The sequence below is a fragment of the Microtus oregoni genome, unplaced genomic scaffold (assembly GCF_018167655.1).
Source record: "Microtus oregoni isolate MIOR12 unplaced genomic scaffold, Mior012 000110F_ref0000174, whole genome shotgun sequence".
Lineage (NCBI taxonomy): Eukaryota > Metazoa > Chordata > Mammalia > Rodentia > Cricetidae > Microtus > Microtus oregoni.
In genome coordinates this window covers 3341544-3349628 of record NW_024544728.1, presented here as the reverse complement: position 1 = coordinate 3349628, position 8085 = coordinate 3341544, and positions in this window count along the sequence as shown.

The window sequence follows — 8085 nt, the reverse complement described above, 5'->3', positions numbered from 1 at the left end:
CTGACAAATGGGGGATGAAATGGCCCTTGTAGCCCTTGTCTGCAGATAAAGCCCCTTTATGAATGGGCCTTTATGAATCACACAACTCTTTATCCTTTAGGACTTTAAGAATCTAGCCAGAAAGCCTCGCTGTGACAATTCTTTCTGGAAGTGGCCTTAATACACTTAAGTATGAGAAAATGCAGCATGGGGAAGTCTGCATCCATTTGTCCTGCCATCACTCTTCCTAAGATTTTTTTTTTAATGTTTATTTATTTATTATGTATACAATATTCTGTCTGTGTGTGTCTGCAGGCCAGAAGAGGGCACCAGACCTCATTACAGATGGTTGTGAGCCACCATGTGGTTGCCGGGAATTGAACTCAGGACCTTTGGAAGAGCAGGCAATGCTCTTAACCACTGAGCCATCTCTCCAGCCCCCTCTTCCTAAGATTTTAAAGATGTATGTATCTTATTGTGTATGTGAGTTGTTTTGCCTGCGTGTATGAATGTATCTCTTGTACATGCCTGGTGCTGGTGGAGACAAAAAGAGAGCAGCAGATTCCCTGGTAGTGTAGTTACAGGTGATTGTAAACCAGCATGTGGGTGCTGGGAACCAAATACAGGGCCTCTGCAGGAGCCGCAAGTGCTCTTAACCGCTGAGCTGTCTCTCCAGCCCCTTCTACCTGTTTTAAGAATATTATAGACAGAAACATCCCTCCTCCCCTCTCCAGAAAGCTACAGATACTTACTGAGAGTGTTGCTTTGTTAGTTTCTGGCTATCCCTCTGCCACGTGTGCATAAATTAGTGGAGCAACACTGGTTACTTTGTTTCCATCCCCATGTTCCCTGTTACAATGTGCCAGTAGACTGACTAAGCAGATTTGGCCCCAAATCTTTTTTTTTTCTGGGTATTTATTTATTATGTATACAATATTCTGTCTGCAGGCCAGAAGAGGGCACCAGACCTCATTACAGATGGTTGTGAGCCACCATGTGGTTGCTGGGATTTGAACTCAGGACCTTTGGAAGAACAAGCAATGCTCTTAACCACTGAGCCATCTCTCCAGCCCCATGGCCCCAAATCTTTAGGCTCCTTCTCTCCTGCATTCTCGGGCTCTGGTCATGTAAAAATCCCCTTGCTCCCCTTGTCCCCTTATTTGAGCATAACATTGAATTCTATGCCTTCCTAGCTATGCATATATATGGATCACAACTCCCTCTTCTGGCCTCTGTAGGCACTGCATATATGTGGTATACGTACATACATGCAGGCAAATGCTCATACACGTGAAATAAAAATAAATATTTTTAAAATATATGTGAGCTGGGCTGGTGGTACATATCTTTAGTCCCAGCACTCAGGAGGCAGAGGCAGATAGATCTATGAGAGTTCAAGGCCAGCCTGGTCTACAAAGTGAATGAGTTTCGGGGCAGCAGGGCTACAAAGAGAAACCTTGTCTCAAAACATAGATAGATAGATAGATAGATAGATAGATAGATAGATAGATAGATGGATGGGCGGGCAGACAGACAGATGATGGATAGGCAGACATGTAGGTAGATAGATAAATGATGGATATGTAGGTAGGTAGGTAGGTAGATATGCTGGAAGGTAGAAGATAGATAGATAGATAGTAGATATGTAGGTAGGTAGATGATAGATATGTAGGTATGTAGATAGATGATAGGTAAATATATAGATAAATAGATAGTAGAAATAAAAGTTCTGTAACCATTCTAGTACAAATCTGTATCAATATTTTCATTTCTCCTTGGAAAATAACTAAGAATTGAAAGGCTGCATCTCGTGGCAAGTGTATGATTAACTTTTTAAGAAATAAGAACTGGACTGAAGAGGTGAGCCCAAAACACATACTGGTTTTTGTTTGTTTGTTTGTTTGTTTCAGAGGACTTGGGTTCAGTAGCCATGTCAGGCAGCTTGCAATCACCTATATACTTCAAGGTACCCAATGCCTTCTGGCCTTCTCAGGCATCTGTAAACACACACACACGAAATAAATATTCTTAAAAAATAAAAAAAGAATGAAATGGTAACCTATTATCCTAAATATGCATTTCCATCATCAGTGTATAAACTAATTCATCCAATCTTCACCCATACAAAATATGCAGTCTTTAGTGTGTTAAGTCCAGTCACGTGATCTCTTCCTGTGCTCAGATGGCGCCCTGTGACCAGAATCCTCTTAGCACGCTTGGTCAGAGAAGTGCATGCATTTCGGGTCAGCATATACAGCCTTTAGATTCTTGGGAAACCTAAAGGCTACGTCAGTGGTGATTCATACCCTTTTGTGTCTCAGTGGGCAGGGCAGGATGCTGATGCTGCCCTCCAACTCCACTTCCTCCAAACCCACACCATGGAACTAAGGTCTTCCTTTTGCCCAGATGGATTTGTGCTTTTGAGACAGAGTCACATGTGGCTCAGGCTGGCCTCAAGCCTGATATTTTGCCAAAGATGACATCAACCACCTGATTTTCCTGCTTCTACCTCTCGAGTGCTGGGTTACTCCCACATCCAGATATACAGTGTTGGGAGTACTAGACAGGTCCTCTACCAACTGAGCTACGTTCCTAGATCCTACATGGATTTCTGAACGGGGTTTCTTTAATTGCATTTTATTTATTTCATGTGCAAGTCTCTGTGTGAAGCTTTTAAATTATATTTATTTAGTATATGCCTTTGTGTGTGTGCGCACACGCATGCATGCATGTGTGTGGGTGTATGTGTGTAGCATGTAGACACACATATGCCCAGGCAAGTGTATGGAGGTCAGAGAACCACCATGTGGGAGTCATTTCTCTCCTTACACTGTGTAGCATATGAGTGCCCCAGATTAAACTCAAGTCAGGTCATCGGCTATGGCTGCAGGTACTTTTACCTGATGAGCTATCTCCCCAGCCCCTTGAATGAAGATTTTTAGGTAAATGACAGTGTATATAAATATTTCAAGAGGCTTGAGACTCTCAAGTACTCACCTTTCCATATCAGTGCTTCAATATCAGCAATAGTCATTCATTTAAAAACAGTCCATTCAGCAAGTAGTTGCTTTACAGCATGAGGACCTAAGTTAGGATCCCTAATATTTCCACAAAAATCCAGGCACAGCGGCATATGCCTATAATCCTGGCACTGGAGAGGCATAAGTAGAGGATCCTTGATGCCTGCTTGAAGTAATAAGGGCAGTGGCGGGGCTGCGTCCCCAACACCCCAGCCGCCTGCCCGGCTAGCTTATGCCCTGAAATAATTACACAAACACTGTATTCTTTTAATCACTGCTTGGCCCATTCTTTTCTAGGCTAATTCTCACATATTAATTTAGCCCATTTCTAATCATCTGTGTGTAGCACCCCAAGGTGCGCTTACCGGGGAGATTCTAGCCTAGTCCATCCTGGGTCGGAGCTTCTTAGCGTGCGTCTGCCCAGGAGCCAGGAGCATGGCATCTCTCTCAGGCGTCTGCTCCAGAGGAGAGCTGTCGAGACTCTGACCTCACTTCCTCTTCCTCCCAGCGTTCTGTTCTGTTTACTCCACCCACAGGGCCAAGCAGTTTCTTTATTGGCCAATGACCTTCCTCCATCACCTGCTAGCTAGCCAATCTAGCTGAATCAGTGAGCTCCAGACTCAGTGAGAGAGTCCATCTCGATAATGAGGATGACACTCAATGCTGACCCCTAGCCTCTGCACACACATACATATACACCTGCTCACACACACAAACACATGTTACTCATGAACATATACAAAAAAATAAAATAACAAATCATATGAAAGCGAGTTTCTAAAATAATTTGGTAGTCATTTGGGACAAGTCACATAAAAAACTAAATTTCTCCTTCCCAGGGAGCCCATGTAATAGCCGGTGGGAATCCCACTTCTACATCCATCATGGCCTCAAGAAGGAAGGTCTCAGGAATATCCCCTCCCCTGGTTTAGTCAGAGAAGGGGAGAACATGGCTGGAGAGCTAGATCTTCCCATTTGTACACGGGAAGAGTTCAGTGTCCTGAATTCTGTCTAATGAAGAGGTGATATAAAAGAAGGAACAATGCTGAAGACTTCAAAGCTACGACCTGGCACCAAACTTCGCTCTGATGAAGATCTGGAGAAGCAGGATGTACTTTTTCCCCTGAGAGCAATGACTGAGAAGCTCTCAGCTTTCCTCTTGGTTCTCCTCCAGGTAAATATTTCCACATGGCCACACCTCCTATGAAAGGAGTTGCATAAAACCAGATACATGGTCTTCCTGGAAAAATACAAGGTTTTCTGTTTCTAAGTCAATTTTTTTTTTAATCTTTTGTCCTGGCACCTTCAGGCTTTCTATATATGGGCCACTTCCTAACATTTGGATAAACTTTCATGAATCAGACCATGACATTTACAAAGGACAAGTGATGCCACCCCCACCCTCTGCTTCCGGCTTCATAAACAGTGCCGGAGGGCTGGAGAGATGGCTCAGTGGTTAAGAACACTGGCTGCTCTTTCAGAGGACCTGGATTCGATTCCCAGCACCCACGTAGCTGCTCACAACCATCTGTGACTCCAGTACCAGGAAATCTGATGCCTTCTGGCCTCCTTGAGTAACAGGCATGCACACACACAGAGAAATATGCCGGGCAAAACACCCATAACACGTGAAAATTAAAATTAAAAATTAAATTAAATAAACAGTGCCAGAGCTAGCAAAGGTGACCAGAGAGCCAGGACCAGCTGATGGGGCTAACACTAGACTGGACCTTTCTGCTTCCTTGCAAGTCTGGAAGCTCCTTGTATAAATGTTTGTCCTCCAGTGTATCCGTACTGTTGAATCCTCGCTATGAGGAAATGCAGGACCTCGAGCTTTGATTTCTTTCCTGTGCCAGAACAAAGAACCCGAGAGAACAGCTTACATAAGGACGATCGTTTTGGCTCACCATCTCACAGGTCCAGGCCATGGCTTCCTGGCCCCACACACTTAGACAGAGCATCATGGTGCTAAGAGAATATGCTGGAGGCTGTTCACCACATGGCCAAGAGAGAAATGACTGTCAGCCAGGTAAAACCTTCAAAGGCATATGAACAACATCCAGGAATGTGTACAACCTCGGCCGGCTAGGTCTGTAGGGAACATTTAGACTTAAATGCCGTATCCTGTGAATTTGGTTTTCATGAACTATATAGTATCTCCCAAATACTCCTTTATTCACTGTTGGATAATTATCATTTTTTGATTCTTTTCAGTGTTGGGTACCAGTCACAAACATAGTACCTACAGTGGTTTGGATGAGAATGGCCCCATAGGCTCATATGTTTGAATGCTCAGTCCATGGTTGGGAAGGATTAGGAAGTAAAGCCTTGTTGGAGGAGGTATGTCACTGGGGGTGGGTTTTGAAGTTTCAAAAGCCCAAACCATTCCCAGTTACCACTCTTATGTGTGCTCTCCTCTCCCTCTCCCTCTCCCTCTCTTTCTCTCACTCTCTCTCTCCCACGGAGAATGGGAGACCGCGGAGGGTGGGAGACAGACAGATACGCCATACAGAGAGAGCTTGGGTATGGAGAGTTTATTTAGCGGGTATTGGGAGGGTGAGGGAAAGTAGGGAGTGTGGGGGCAGAGAGAGAAAGGAAGAAAGAATGGAGACCAGCTTGCCTGCGTGGGATCGGGAGTGGGAGCTTGTCTCTTACAGGTACAGGGTACCCAGGTAATAGGGCAGCCAGCATAATTATAATAAAATCTCATATTCACTGCAAGGGGGACAATGACACAGTTCTGAAGACTTGAAGAAGATTCTACAAGACAATGAGCATGGTGATATGGTAATACAGGTTCGAACAAACCTCAGGCTGCTGTTGCTGCTGCATAGTGGAATTGAGGCCAACTTCACCCGCTAGAATGTTCCACACTAGCTCCTCTTCAAGAGCATTTCTTGCCCAGCAATGCACACACCTTTAATCCCAGAGTTTGGGAAGGCAGAGGTGGGTGGATCTCTATGAGTTTGAGGCTAGCCTGGTCTACACTGAGAGTCCCAGTTCGGGCTACAGAATGAGACGCAGGCACACAAAGAAAAGAACTGAAGCCAGCGGCCTTCACTCATTGAGTCCCCTCATCAGCTCTAGATTTTTCCCCTTATAATCACTTAATAAAACAACTGCCAAGTGTAATAATCCCAAACCTTAGCCCTGATTTCGCACAGAATGGTAAGGCCACCACCACAGGTACACACAAATGCACACACGTACACAGATGCACACACAGACGTGTCTCAAGGCTACTCTAGGCTCATAGGACAGAAGCCGAAGCCAGAGGTCCCACCCTAGATCTTGGATGTAACCAGGTGAGGGAGTGGGGACTTCCAGACTGGCTTGAGTTGAAAGCCAAGCTTTCCACAGATTAAGTGGGAGAAAGGGTGAGGTCTCATTAATCACTCTCAATCAAGCAAAGCCCTCCAGTAAACCAACCTGAAAATAGTTTATCTCCTCTAAGATTTCTGCAAACTCTGGGGAGTGACACACTGTAAGTTAATCGGCCCACGGTTTATTTTGTTTTCGGTAACAACCTGCCACTAAACTATGCCAAACTTGTCTCTCAAAACATTGCGGTGGCTTTTGTTTATTTGTTTTTTTTTTTTTTTCTCTTGATCCTATGGAATCTGACTCGGCAGGTTTGCTGCTGGGACTCTCAATATGGAAGCAGTAGCCCACATCCCAGCACTGACTGGCACATTTGGTACCCCTGAGGTCATTCAGGGGTCAGCTGGAAACTCTGACCAAAGCAGTGAGGTGAGGCTGAGCAAGCACCATCCACATCTCTGATCTACCTGGGAAGTGAGGCTAAGCAAGTCCCACACATTTCCCCGTCTACCATGGGCGAGGACAGTCACATTCACACCAGTGTGCGGAAGACTCAACTACTGTTCTGTGTAAACAAGAAGTTACAGGCAACTGTACCTGGAACGTGAGTATTCCATCTCAAGGACTTGTGCTCACTGACTGAAGTTACAAGCATCTGCTCACTGTCATAGCCGACAAGAGAAAACCTGACACTATTTTGATTCTCTCAGGACCTGTGGAAGAAGTCAATGCTCTTAGCTGCTGAGCCATCTCTCCAGCCCCCATAATCATGTTTTTAACTTAAAAGATAGAAACCCACACTTACAAACAGCATGTTTCTCTTTGGGGTTTATCCCATGGAAGCAGGTGATCTGTGTGGCTAACAGAAGTGTGCTAGTGTTATGCCCAAATCCACGAAGCCCCCCAAAAAGCTGACAAGGAGACTGAGTCCTGTATGTAAAAGCAAAGAGCCTTTATTTTTTTACAATTTTATTTATTTATTTATTAAAGATTTCTGTCTCTTCCCCACCAGCGCCTCCCATTTCCCCCCCTCCCCCAATCAAGTCCCCCTCCCTCGTCAGCCCAAAGAGCAATCAGGGTTCCCTGCCCTGTGGGAAGTCCAAGGACCACCCACCTCCATCCAGGTCTAGTAAGGTGAGCATCCAAACTGCCTAGGCTCCCACAAAGTACGTGCAGTGGGATCAAAAACCCATTGCCATTGTTCTTGAGTTCTCAGTAGTCCTCATTGTCCACTATGTTCAGAGAGTCCGGTTTTATCCCAGGCTTTTTCAGACCCAGGCCAGCTGGCCTTGGTGAGTTCCCAGTAGAACATCCCCATTGTCTCAGTGTGTGGGTGCACCCCTCGCGGTCCTGAGTTCCTTGCTCGTGCTCTCTCTCCTTCTCAAAGAGCCTTTATTTTATGCAAGTTTGCAAACTTGGTCTCTCCGCACATCCAACGTATTGGAATAAATGGAAATCAGAGTTGAGTTTTTATAGTAGTAAAGGTGGGGGTGAGAGTTTTTGAGGTTCAAGACCCCTGATTTGCTGATATTTGTCTAGGGGTGTCCTGGTGAGTATGTGCTGGCACGTGGTCCTATCTACAGCGGTTGGATGTTAGGCATTTCCTTTAGATGGTCTGTTCTTGGGTGGTGCTTGGGTAGTCTCAGTTTGTGGTCCTTCCTGCAACCAGGTATTGCTTGAGGGTAAACTACTGAGACTCAGGCCCCCATTAAACTCAGTGTGGCTGAGTCCTACACTGGCAGGTGATAATGGTTGGAAGTAAAGA